Source organism: Entelurus aequoreus, linkage group LG21, assembly GCF_033978785.1.
Source record: "Entelurus aequoreus isolate RoL-2023_Sb linkage group LG21, RoL_Eaeq_v1.1, whole genome shotgun sequence".
Lineage (NCBI taxonomy): Eukaryota > Metazoa > Chordata > Actinopteri > Syngnathiformes > Syngnathidae > Entelurus > Entelurus aequoreus.
In genome coordinates, this window is record NC_084751.1 from 27,674,016 (window position 1) to 27,687,783 (window position 13,768).

The window sequence follows — 13,768 nt, forward strand, 5'->3', positions numbered from 1 at the left end:
TATCAGACGTATCGTCTATTCAGCAACATCCTTTTATAATTTTATAGCTGCACGCTGGGTGACTTAAGGGGCAGATTAAAACTAATTCAATGGATGTGTTTTGGAGTCTGCTTAATGCCGATCAGTTTTTCATTTACATGTATATTTTTCATTTATATTTATATTTTTCCTTTATATTTATATATTATTAACATATTTCATATATTAAAAAACTTCTTGATGTATGCATTTTTTTTGCATCTTGAGCACACAAATGCAGTCTCTCTCCCATGAGCGCACCATGGGCGCTAAAAATAAAAGGTAAAAAAGTGGGTTGGATTGTAGATGCACTTTTGACTGTGTCTAAAATGCCCATAAAAAGTGGTACATTTTTCCTGCATGTTTGAAAAATGCAAAACACCACATGACGACATGAATGTGCAGTAAATGAGAGTGTCTCCGTGGTGATGTCCCGTATAGTACACGCAAAATCCTCATATGAATAAAGTGGTCTGCACCACCTATGAATTGCACACGCAAGTCTTAGTAAATCGCACGCAACCCGCCCACTAATTGTACTACTATTTTATTTTTTGCACACGCTGTTTTACACGTGGTGTTTGGATCTAGGTAAATCAGGCCCAAGTTATCTAACAATTATTCAAAAAATTGTTGATATTATGGTAAATAACTTCCAGATTCATTTTCTAGAGGGAAAAACTACATGTTTTCCTCCAAAACAAATATATATATATGACTTGTTCTCATTTTTTGATATACTCTTCTCTCTGTTACAACTCTTTAAAAATATATGTATTAGCTTTTTTAAAATATACAACTATTTTCTAAAAAAATATCCTTCCCCCCTAAATTTTTTAAAATTTTTAATTAAATAAAATCTACTGTATTTTTCGGACTATAAGTCGCAGTTTTTTTCATAGTTTGGTCGGGGGTGCGACTTATACTCAGGAGCGACTTATGTGTGAAATGATAAACACATTACCGTAAAATATCAAATAATATTATTTAGCTCATTCACGTAAGAGACTAGACGTATAAGATTTCATGGGATTTAGCGATTAGTAGTGACAAATTGTTTGGTAAACGTATAGCATTTTCTATATGTTATAGTTATTTGAATGACTCTTACCATAATATGTAACGTTAACATACCAGGCACGTTCTCAATTGGTTATTTATGCGTCATATAACGTACACTTATTCAGCCTGTTGTTCACTATTCTTTATTTATTTTAAATTGCCTTTCAAATGTCTATTCTTGGTGTTGGGTTTTATTAAATAATTTTCCCCAAAAAATGCGACTTATACTCCAGTGCGATTTATATATGTTTTTTTCCTTCTTTATTATGCATTTTCGGCCGGTGTGACTTATACTCCGGAGCGATTTATAGTCCGAAAAATACGGTACCTGTCAGGTTCAAACATTGATGACATCTATTAAACAAGACAAGAAGCAAGGAATTAAACAGAGACAGAATTAAATTTGTCTCAATGAGGAGAAACGCGTACACCTGTACAGTGTTCCACGCTCTGACGAAAGATTGTACGCCTCCTCTTTTATTTGGCCTTTCCCTGATTACAGGGCAACAGCTGTTTCTAAGGGAGGGGGGTCGTAAACAGCCATCGCCTTTGTTACAAATCACTTCAAAGAAAGGGTCGCCTGGAGGGGAGTCTGGTCCTGCTTCCTCTCCGCTTTGTAGTTCTCGGGTCAAGACAAAATCTTTCTGTGGATTACAATACATCAAAGAAACAGAACACCTTTATGTTGCTTCCCATCCTACACAGTGGAGTTTTACAAGCCTTCTTCTTAGTAGGATCAAAGACAGCTTTTGTCTGCTCGCCGGGAACTCATTGAAACACAAAGTTTTGTGATAACTTAGATACAATTATCCTGACACTACCTTTTTTCCTAAAATGTACAACTATTTTACTCAAAAATGTCTTTTTTTCCAAAAATAAAAAAAATTCAGCAAAGACAACACACTAAAATCCATTATCCAGGCCCCAAGATGGCTGACACCGTGACCTTTTGACCTGACCAGTGCATAATGTATCACATTAAAAAAATGCTGGTGGTAGCATTTTAACGTTTGCTGATTTGATTCATCTGTTGGCTAACCACCACCCACCCTTCAAACACTCATCATCATCATCATCATCATCATCACCAGCAGCACCGGCTGATGGTGTTCCTGCTCTCCCACCTCCTCTTTCTCTCTCTCAGTGGGTCAGCTGGTCCCGGTTTGTGTGGGACGATGCTGTATGTTTAGGGAGAGGGAAGCTGTGTGAAATGTGTGTAGGAGAGGCTAAGAAAAACATTAGGGCCTGGCAGCAGTGTGGAGGATGGGTGGGGGGACGTTGATGATGTATGACGAACAGGAGAGTAGGTGTGTGCGTGCGTGTGTGTGTGTGTGTGTGTGTGTGTGTGTGTGTGTGTGTGTGTGTGTGTGTGTGTGTGTGTGTGTGTGTGTGTGTGTGTGTGTGTGTGTGTGTGTGTGTGTGTGTGTGTTGGGAAGAGGGTGGTAATATCTGTGGGAGATTGTATTCTTCATGCAAGTAGGTGTGGTCCTGTTCTCACACATGCAATTTGTCCTGTCATGTCATTGTTAAGTTGTGTAATGGTCGCCCTTTTGAGACATTTGTGATAAAGGGCTACAGTCGTGGTCAAAAGTTGACATGCACTTGTAAAGAACATAATGTCATGGCTGTCTTGAGTTTCCAATCATTTGTATGACTCTTGTTTTTTTTGTGATAGAGTGATTGGAGCACATACCGTATTTTTCGGAGTATAAGTCGCTCCGGAGTATAAGTCGCACCGGCCGAAAATGCATAATAAAGAAGGAAAAAAACATATATAAGTCGCATTTTTTGGGGAAATGTATTTGATAAAACCCAACACCAAGAATAGACATTTGAAAGGCAATTAAAAAAAATTAAGAATAGTGAACAACAGGCTGAATAAGTGTACGTTATATGATGCATAAATAACCAACTGAGAACGTGCCTGGTATGTTAACGTAACATATTATGGTAAGAGTCATTCAAATAACTATAACATATAGAACATGCTATACGTTTACCAAACAATCTGTCACTCCTAATCGCTAAATCCCAGGAAATCTTATACGTCTAGTCTCTTATGTGAATGAGCTAAATTATATTATTTGATATTTTACGGTAATGTGTTAATAATTTCACACATAAGTCGCTCCTGAGTATAAGTCGCACCCCCGGCCAAACTATGAAAAAAACTGCGACTTATAGTCCGAAAAATACGGTACTTGTTGGTCACAAAAAAAATATTCATGAAGTTTGGTTCTTTTATGAATTTATTATGGGTCTACTGAAAAGGTGAGCAAATCTGCTGGGTCAAAAGTATACATACAGCAATGGTTTTTTTTTTGTTTTTTTATTTTTTGTTTTAAACAACATTAAAAAAAGACAGAAGATACACTTACCATTAGTGCATCAACCCAAGAAAACCCTCCCTCCCCCATTCACACTCATCCTCCACACTCATTTACACAAAAGGGGCTGTCTCTTTCTGTTATTAAAAAACTTCTGGTTCCTACAATAAAGAATCATACAGTCTGCAAGGGATACAGTCTTTAGAGCACACATGATTGGGTGTGGTGCTGATCCACTAACATTTTCATTAATTACTATTTTTTATGTAATTGTTTTTTTTATATTGCTTTACTTTCAAACAAAACAAACAGAGGACCTTAACTTCACCAGACCGGGTTGTCAATGAAATCAGATTGTTCAAAAGGGTTCTTAAAACCAGGTCCAGTTCAGATTACGTCCAGATCGGGCTCAGCAACACACACCATGTACACCAAAAACCAGGGAACACAACAGGTTGCATACAATCCACAAACAAAAATACATTTTCAAATTAAGCACCCATGTACAGTCCAGATCACATCCAAGTCGAATACATACAGCAATGTTAATATTTGGTTACATGTCCCTTGGCAAGTTTCACTGCAATAAGGCACTTTTGGTAGCCATCCACAAGCTTCTGGCAAGCTTCTGGTTGAATTTTTGATCACTCCTCTTGACAAAATTGGTGCAGTTCAGCTAAATTTGTTGGTTTTCTGACATGAACTTGTTTCTTCAGCATTGTCCACACGTTTAAGTCAGGACTTTGGGAAGACCATTCTAAAACCTTAATTCTAGCCTGATTTAGCCATTCCTTTAGCACTTTTGATGCGTGTTTGGGGTAGAGATGGCCGATAAATGCGTTAAAATGTAATATCGTAAATTATCGGGATCGTTTTTTTTAATTATTGGTATCGTTTGTTTTTTTTGTTTTTTTTATTAAATCAACATAAAAAACACAAGATACACTTAAAATTTGTGCACCAACCCAAAAAACCTCCCTCCCCCATTTACACTCATTCACACAAAAGGGTTGTTTCTTTCTGTTATTAATATTCTGGTTCCTACATTATATATCAATATATATCAATACAGTCTGCAAGGGATACAGTCCGTAAGCACACATGATTGTGCGTGCTGCTGGTCCACTAATAGTACTAACCTTTAACAGTTGATTTGCTAATTTTCATTAATTACTAGTTTCTATGTAACTGTTTTTATATTGTTTTACTTTCTTTTTTATTCAAGAAAATGTTTTTAATTTATTTATCTTTTTTTTTTATTATTAATTTTTTTTTTTAAAGTACCTTATCTTCACCATACCTGGTTGTCCAAATTAGGCAAAATAATGTGTTAATTCCACGACTGTATATATTGGTTGATATCGGTATCGGTAATTAAAGAGTTGGACAATATCGGAATATCGGATATCGGCAAAAAGCCATTATCGGACATCCCTAGCTGGGGGTCATTGTCCTGTTAGAACACCCAACTGCGCCCAAGACCCAACCTCCGGGCTGATGATTTTAGGTTGTCCTGAAGAATTTGGAGGTAATCCTCCCTTTTCATTGTCCCATTTACTCTCTGTAAAGCACCAGTTCCATTGGCAGCAAAACAGGCCCAGAGTATAATACTACCACCACCATTCTTGACGGTAGGCTTGGTGTTCCTGGGATCCTAGTAGTTAGAGCAGTGGTTCTTAACCTGGGTTCGATCGAACCCTAGGAGTTCGGTGAGTCGGCCTCAGGGGCTCGGTGGAGCCTCCGCCGCGGAGGGCAAGACACACCCGACTCATCTTGTAAATAAAAACTTCTCCCTATCGGCGTACTATGGATACCCCCAAACAATGTTCCCTCTAATTTTCCATCTGATTTGCAGGTGTGTAATTTGTTGTGAGTTTATGCACTGTGTTGGTTTTGTTCTTTGAACGGTTCATTTTGTGCACCAGTAAAAATACATATAACTTTAAATTTTTCACTAAAGAAGGGTTCGGTGAATGCACATATGAAACTGGTGGGGTTCAGTACCTCAAACAAGGTTAAGAACCACTGAGTTAGAGTGTCCGCCCTGAGTTTGGTAGGTTGTGAGTTCAAACCCCGGCCGGGTCATACCAAAGACTATAAAAATGGGACCCATTACCTCCCTGCTTGGCACTCAGCATCAAGGGTTGGAATTGGGGGTTAAATCACCAAAATGATTCCTGGGCGCGGCCACCGCTGGTGCCCAGCGCTCCCCTCAACCTACCAGGGGTTGATCAAGGGTGATGGGTCAAATGCAGAGAATAATTTCGCCACACCTAGTGTTTGTGTGACAATCATTGGCATTTTAACTTTAACTAATTAAAGGCCTCACCTTTTCTCCTTCAAACATATTGCTGGGTATTGTGGCCAAACAGCTCAATTTTTGTTTCACCTGACATCAAATGGACAAAGATGAGACCTTCTGGAGGAAAGTTCTGTGGTCAGATGAAACAAAAACTTTGATTTATTGATTGATAGTGGTTAACCTCCTTTGTGCTATTTTTTTGTTTTAACACTGAAATATAAGGTCTTTATTATCTACTTTCTTTCTTTCTTAAGTTTTGGTACAACTTGGCTGATTAGCGACTTAGATAGCCAATGGCTTTTAACGAAAACTACTAGCACACCAAAATCTGCCAAACAATCTGTGATTTTCTTTGAAATAGAATAGTTAGCTTAGACATCATCTTGACAATAAAAACACTGAGTTGCCATCTCTGGTTTACTGGAGTGTTTGGTGAACAGTTTAGGTGAACCCGCCTACAACAACAACCCAAGGTTTATTTGACAGATTTGGTGGACGAGATGGTGACGCCCACGTCGCAGGTGGCAGCATGAAAGCAACAGCAGCATGTGGGTGTAACCTTCATATTGTTGTGCTCTTTGTACAAGGCGGAATATTAGGAACAGCTCACAGTCGTGATGTTACAAGAATGCATTTTTTTTGTAAAAATTTAATACTGAGAACAAACACTTTTCCTGTGGAAATTGTATATATATATATATATATATATATATATATATATACACAATAGGTCAGGAAAAAAAACAAGAGGCTACTCATCCCTACAAGCCTGTTTCACGAAACAGGCTTGTAGGGATGAGTAGCCTGACCTACCGTATATTCCGCTCTACCCCGCTATTGAGCACTGTATAATGGATAAACCACAGAAACCTCGACTATATATATATATTTTTTTATTTTATTTAATATACCACTTTTTTCTGTTTATTAAATGTATTATAATAGCAGGGGTTTGACCTTGTAACAGATTAATTATATGTGTATTATTTCCTATGGAGGGAACATCGGTTTTAAATGTCAAACTATCGTCCCCATCGAAGTTATGTGGGGAAAAAAAAGTGATCTTACCCAAAGTAAAACAGGGTTTCCCCTCGATTGCCAAGATACCTGTTGCGGGTGGGGGCGTGGTCACCATGACATCATCACACAATTTGCAATGATGACATGATTTTCTTTTAAAAACGTTAAAAAAATGTATACATACATTTAAAAACAAATTATTAATTGTTATTGACACATATTTTTATATCGTTTTGCTCTATTTTCAATTGTTTCTGCTTATGTTTGTACTTTGTTGAGAATTTTGCAAGTGTCTAGAGACTTTTAGTGACTTTTTCTATTAAAAAGGAATAGCAACAAATCTAGCATCTTTTTCTCATCCGGGCCAGGAAGAGGATTGGCGGAGGATGAGGAAGTGTTGTGTGTCTCTAAGAAAGCGTGGAGAAGAAAGTGTTTGCACGGGAGGTAAAACCCGTTGGATTTGTGACGGTTGCAAGCATAAGATTGGCAATAAAAGTTTTTAAAAAATTGTGACGTCTTCTGGAGGCTACAATACATTGTACTACTTTAATTTGTTTTCATTTAAAAAAAAAAACAACCTTATTTTCAAGGTACATTCAGGTACATTGCAGCAGCACTAAGTAACTTTTCAACCTTCATTACAATTTGCATAACTTTTGGCATAATACACAAACTTACAACTAATTGAATTACACCTCTGTCATGGCCTGAGGGGGTCTGTATCGCTTTCACTGGCACTTAGCAACTTTGAAAAAAACTAATGCTCAGACTTACCATGAATTGATTAACGTGGACCCCGACTTAAACAAGTTGAAAAACTTATTCGGGTGTTACCATTTAGTGGTCAATTGTACGGAATATGTACTGTACTGTGCAATCTACTAATAAAAGTCTCAATCAATCAATCTAAAAGTAATTCTCCCTTTGTTAAAAAGACAGAAGACTAAAAGAAGAAGAACGCTTTGGTGCAATTACTGCGATCATGGCCGAAGCTTCAAAACAACCAAAGAAACGAAAAGTTTTGCCTAAGGAGGCAAAAACGGCTAAAAAGACAGTCAGATTCACTTGTTGGCGTGAGCTCAAAAAATGAGGAGGGATTATTAACCTAGCAAGTGACATTCAATGTTATAGTCAAAATAATAATGCTAATGTTATTGCATGGTAGCAATAAATAGCCACCACACTATTTCCTTCAAAAAAAACTCTTTCTTTGCTTCGGACCTGCATCCGCCCTGATACATTGTTTGTAGTAGCGTCAAGTTTGTAGCACAATCCAAGATCATTTATTTATAGTGTCTGCTATTTAACATCAGCATAGCCTTTAGAGACGTAATATTTGTAATCTGTGTCAATCATCATGGGAAAATGTGGTCATCCTTCTGGCAAAACACTACCGCTTTGCACTGCCAAAATCTACCCTAACTGAAAGTTCTTAAGTAGGGCTTTAAGGTGAAACCCTGTAAGATGTTATATTTTTTTATTAAAAATGTATAATATGGGAATAAAATTAACCTCTGTTTTCTGCCTGTGCCGTGAGCAAATGTGTTACAGTAGCAGGGGTTTGACTCTGGAACAGATTAATTTTATTCCCATCATTTTGTATAGGAGGGGGAAAATTGGTTTTGAAATTCAAAGTACCGTCCCCATCGAGTCATTTTGTGGAGAAAAAAAAAAGATCTGATCTCACGAAAATAAGATTTTATCTTTTTTAAGTAAAAACATGTAATATAATCATCAAATCAAGCTGTTTTCTCCCTGTGCAGCAAGCAAAGTTGTATAAAGGCCACAGTTTGACCCTGAAACAGTTTCATTCTATTTGCATTGTTTCCTATGGAGGAGATGCCCTATAGGCTCCACCCACTTTTAAAGGAACATTGCACCTTGTTTTAAACGTTGGTGTGTTACTTCTGACCTCTGTTTATTTATTTACTAGCTACTGTATGTCTATCAGGCTCTGGGGCAGGTTTTAAGGCTTGGCCTGTGTGTGTGTGCACATGTGTGTCAGTGTGTGTGTGTGTGTGTGTGTGTGTGTGTGTGTGTGTGTGTGTGTGTGTGTGTGTGTGTGTGTGTGTGTGTGTGTGTGTGTGTGTGTGTGTGTGTGTGTGTGTGTGTGTGTGTGTGTGTGTGTGTGTGTGTGTGTGTCACTCCCCTCCCCGAGCACAGGTGGACTTGAAGTGGAACACTGCCAAATAGTTTTGGTTTAGAAGAAGAAAGGGAGGGGTGCTGGCAGTGGGTGTAGCACTTTTGTCTTTGTTTTGTAGTGTTTCTAAGATAACTTTCTTTTTTCTTTTTTCTTGTAGCGCTACCTTATTCACTCCTCCTCTTAAGGCGAGCGTGTCAATGCTGAGAGTCTTGATGTACTTCCTGATCAAGACTGAGAAGGCCACAGAGGAACTGAAGTCAAAGACGTCTCTTCTCAGGGAAAGGTCAGTGATTTGAACATTTTTATGCTTATTTTTTAGTGTGTTGCCTCGTATGAAGGTGTGAGCACTGTGCTTGTCAATCACTTGTTTTCATCTCTCATTGACTTAACACTGAGGAGCTGCTTTCATTGCACTATGTGTCACCCAAAGGCTGCCTGAGTGTGACAGTAATATCTTATGCAAGCAGGGATTACATATTAAACATGTCTGCTACGGGAAGTCATCTTAAACCTCCCCCTTTGTTCTATTCCAAGAAATGTTGTTTTTTTTTTCCTTCAATTTTTATACATCATGTGATCAATGTCCAACTGTCGCTCTTCCAAATACCACATTGACATGTTTTGTGTTGTAAGAACTTCTTACAGATCACATGTATGTATATATATATATATAATATATATATATATATATATATATATATATATATATATATATATATATATATATATATATATATATATATATATATATATATATATATATATATATATATATATATATATATATATATATATATATACATATATATATATATATATATATACATATATATATATATATATATATATATATATATATATATATATACATATAAATACATATATACATATATATATATATATATATATATATATATATGTATATATATATATATATATATATGTATTTATATGAATATATACATATATATACATATAAACTATATATATATATATATATATATATATATATATATATATGTATATATATATATATATATATATATATATATATATATATATATATATATATATATATATATATATATATATATATATATATATATATATATATATATAGTATATACTGTACTGGCCAAAAGTTTGGACACACCTTCTTATTCAATGTGTTTTCTTTATTTTCATGACTATTTACATTGTAGATTATCACTGAAGGCATCAAAACTATGACACCTGTGAAGTGGAAACCATTTCAGGTTACCTCTTGAAGCTCATCGAGAGAATGCCAAGAGTGTGCAAAGCAGTAATCAGAGCAAAGGATGGCTATTTTGAAGAAACTACAATATAAAACATGTTTTCGGTTATTTCACCTTTTTTTGTTAAGTACATAACTCCACATGTGTTCATTCTTAGTAGTGAAGGTGTGTCCAAACTTTTGGCCTGTACTGTATATATATATATATATATATATATATATATATATATATATATATATATATATATATATATATATATATATATATATATATATATATATATATATATATATATATATATATATATATATACACATACATATACATATATATATATATATATATATATACAAATATATATATAAAAAAAAAATATATATATACCTGTATATACTGTATATATACTGTATATATATATATATATATATATATATATGTACATATATATATATATATATATATATATATATATATATATATATATATATATGTATATATATATATATATGTATATATATATATATATATATATATATATATATATATATATATATATATATATATATATATATATATATATATATATATATATATATATATATATATATATATAGCACCTCAACCCGAGCTGAATTGGTTCTGTGACGGAGCTCTTAACACCTGTATCTCATAACAACGTCTCCCTTTGAAATCATTTGAAATCAATTTATTTGTTGATTGCCGCCACCCTGAAAAATGTACCATGCCTTTGTGAACAAGAAATGTTGTATAACACAATTCAATACAATGTACTTTAAACAACTACAGTCCTTTTATGAAGTACTGTAATAATAATGTACAGCATTTACAAGGTGGCGACACGCTCGGTCATGTTTTTGATGATTTCTTACTTTAATTCATTGACTATCATCCACTTGTTCTTCTCTGCAACGTCCTACACACTTACTTTATTCCTTCCCATACATGGAAAAACAAAGCCATGTCCATCTGTAGCTATAAGCTAATGATAACAAGTAAAAGCAGATGTTTTGGTCGGATCTTACGGGGTTCACTGTGGCATTTCCTGCACCAACTAATGGCGGGGATGCTTGTAACTCACATTTTTGCTTGCAACTTAAAGCATTACAATTGTCATTGCTGACCAAGTAAGTTATAGTCCATGTCATAGCTTCTGCTAACTAGCAGCTTCTTTTGTGTTTTAGGCACGCTTGCCTTTTTGTTGTATTTTTGTGTTTGTGGTAGTGAGTGATTTTGTTAAATAAATCCAAGCCTACCTTCACGCTGTCGTCCGAAGCCGTCTTTTGCGTTGGAAGAACAACCCCGCAGCGAGCTGCGACCCCCCCCCCCCACTTGACAACAATTAGCCGAGAGACCGCTCTTATCTCAAAATTGAGGTACCACTGTATACACGATTGTGTTTGTTTAAATTTTAGGGGTTGTTTTGGAGAATGGTTTTAACTAGGGATGTCCGATAATATCGATAATATCGAACTGCCGATATTATCGGCCGATAAATGCTTTAAAATGTAATATCGGAAATTATTGGTATCGGTTTCAAAATTATCGGTATCAGTTTCATAAAGTAACATTTACGACTTTTTAAAACGCCGCTGTGTACACGGACGTAGGGAGAAGTACAGAGCGCCAATAAACCTTAAAGGCACTGCCTTTGCGTGCCGGCCCAATCACATAATATCTACGGCTTTTCACACACACAAGTGAATGCAAGGCATACTTGGTCAACAGCCATACAGGTCACACTGAGGATGACTGTATGAACAACTTTTACACTGTTACAAATATGCGCCACACTGTGAACCCACACCAAACAAGAATGACAAACACATTTCATTTCGGGAGAACATCCGCACCGTAACACAACATAAACACAACAGAACAAATACCCAGAACCCCTTGCAGCACTAACTCTTCTGGGACTCTACAATATACACCCCCCGCTACCCCTTGATCCCCCCCACCTCAACCCTGCCCCCCCAACCCCGCCCACCTCAACCTCCTCATGCTCTCTCAGGGAGAGCATGTCCCAAATTCCAAGCTGCTGTTTTGAGGCGTGTTAAAAAAAATAATGCACTTTGTGACTTCAATAGTAAATATGGCAGTGCCATGTGGGCATTTTCTTCCATAACTTGAGTTGATTTATTTTGGAAAAGCTTGTTACATTGTTTAATGCATCCAACGGGGCATCACAACAAAATTGGGCATAATAATGTGTTAATTCCACAACTGTATATATCGGTATCGGTTGATATCAGAATCGGTAATTAAGAGTTGGACAATATCGGAATATCAGATATCGGCAAAAAAGCCATTATCGGACATTTCTAGTTTTAACACTTTACACTAAAACATAATTAACATAACTGATTGTTTTTTTTAAACAGCGCCTTTGCTGGATGCTGCTAATTTCTGCACTGAAATCCATTTTTTTACTCGAAAATGTTTTCAGATATCACATTATTTCTGATTGTCTGTGGGCGTATCTGTAACACGAAACATGCTTTCAAACCGAAAGTCATCTAATGAGACATGTGAGAGGAAGCGTGGTGGAGGTGTGTCACACTGGAGGATAGTTCAATGCGTACACTGTCAAGTAGACACAACCACACCACACCTACTGTACACTGACACACACACACGTATGCAGAGACTCCCGGAACTCTCCTTTTCTGATCAACCTCAGCAGGATGATGTGAATTAAAGCTGCCTTACGACATCACCTGAGGCATGTCTTCATTCATGTTTGCACAATCCAGACTGGGTTGGCAAGCATGTGCTATGAGATACACCAGAACACGTGTGCACACAATCATTTGTGTATCCGTAAACAGCAACACAGGAATGATAGCGAGCTTGAATAGTGTGTGAGAGAGTCAAGCTGTGGCTATCATAAACCTTCACATTCTAACAGTGGTAACTCAAGTGTACAAATAAGTTAACCACTATTTAACCTCTTGTGACTCCATTTGTGTTTTGGATAACCGAGCTATTTTTTTCTTCACGCTTTAAACGTTGCAGATATTTTGTTTGTTTTTTAAGAATATATGATAACCTTTTTGCCGTAATTTAAGCATGTTCATGCATAAAAATGGCTAAATGAACTATAAATATCAGGGCTAGAGTAATAATGGCCATTGGATGAGACCAAACCAATCAACGCACGCTGTTTAGTATTGTGGCCACTGATTGGCTCAGCCTCAGGCAACATTACTATAATGGATCAAAAGATGATTAAAGGATGTTATTTCATGTCCAGAGGGCTTTCGTAATGTTGTCAAATATATTTAGAAGGCAGTGATGTGCGGTGAGGTTCATGGCTGGTGAGGCACTGATTTCATCACAGTCAGATTTACAAACATATGAACCCTAAAGAGTATCTTATTCACCATTTGAATGGCAGCAGTTAACGGGTTATGTTTAAAAGCTCATACCAGCATTCTTCCCTGCTTGGCACTCAGCATCAAGGGTTGGAATTGGGCGTTAAATCACCAAAAATGATTCCCGGGCGCGGTGCCGCTGCTGCCCACTGCTCCCCTCACCTCCCAGGGGGTGAGCAAGGGGATGGGTCAAATGCAGAGGACAAATTTCACCACACCTAGTGTGTGTGTGACAATTATTGGTA

General features: G+C 36.4%; 1 protein-coding gene and 1 long non-coding RNA gene across 3 annotated transcripts in view; one reads left to right on the forward strand and one right to left on the reverse strand.

The window, feature by feature from the left end:
- The window catches only part of LOC133638952 (uncharacterized), a 94,710-nt gene that overhangs the window by 37,809 nt on the left and 43,133 nt on the right, over positions 1 to 13,768 (reverse strand). The gene's annotated exons all lie outside the window — the stretch shown is intronic.
- LOC133638951 (zinc finger and BTB domain-containing protein 7C) overlaps positions 8,832 to 13,768 on the forward strand; it is a 57,671-nt gene continuing 52,734 nt past the window's right edge. The window contains exon 1 of the mRNA XM_062031999.1: positions 8,832 to 9,155. The gene's annotated coding sequence lies outside the window, so the exon portion shown is untranslated. The remainder of the gene's footprint in view (positions 9,156 to 13,768) is intronic.